The sequence below is a fragment of the Mastomys coucha genome, chromosome X (genome assembly GCF_008632895.1).
Source record: "Mastomys coucha isolate ucsf_1 chromosome X, UCSF_Mcou_1, whole genome shotgun sequence".
Taxonomy (NCBI): Eukaryota; Metazoa; Chordata; class Mammalia; order Rodentia; family Muridae; genus Mastomys; species Mastomys coucha.
Genome location: NC_045030.1, coordinates 60,243,495 through 60,244,159, shown reverse-complemented (window position 1 = coordinate 60,244,159; position 665 = coordinate 60,243,495). Strand labels below are relative to the sequence as shown.

The window sequence follows — 665 nt, the reverse complement described above, 5'->3', positions numbered from 1 at the left end:
AAGAAATGTAGACAATTAAATTGGGAGGGGGTTTGTAAGAGAACAACAAAGAGTAAGACTGAATGCTTCGCTTAATGTTTGTAACTCTTGTATCAAGTTACCACAATAAGAGCCAAGATTTTAAGGTCTACTAAATATAAAACAAACAAAAAAAACCACTTTATATATTTATGTTCATTTAAGAAAATATTAGTAGTGATGTATTATTTTGAAATATACAGCTAAAATGTTTGGAGTTATTTAAAATTTATGGGCTGGAGAGATGCCTCAGCGGGTAAGAGCACTGACTGCTCTTCTGAAGGTCCTGAGTTCAGATCCCAGCAACCACAATGTGGCTCACAACCACCCATAAAAAGACTGGACGCCCTCTGGTGCGTCTGAAGGCAGCTACCGTGAATTACGCTGGAGCAAGCGGGGCGGAGAGCAGACACACACATGATGGCTCACAGACATCTGTACAACTACAGTGTACCCATACACATAAAATACATAAAAATAAATCTTGGGCTGGAGAGATGGCTCAGTGGTTAAGAGCATGGACTGTTCTTCTGAAGGTCCTGAGTTCAAATCCCAGCAACCACATGGTGGCTCATAACCACCAGTAATGAGATCTGACGCCCTCTTCTGGAGTGTCTGAAGACAGCTACAGTGTACTTACATATAAT

At 40.6% G+C, this 665-nt stretch overlaps 1 protein-coding gene across 1 annotated transcript in view; it reads left to right on the top strand.

The window, feature by feature from the left end:
• Window positions 1-665, top strand: part of LOC116091509 — a 10,717-nt gene that overhangs the window by 9,334 nt on the left and 718 nt on the right. The window lies entirely within an intron of this gene.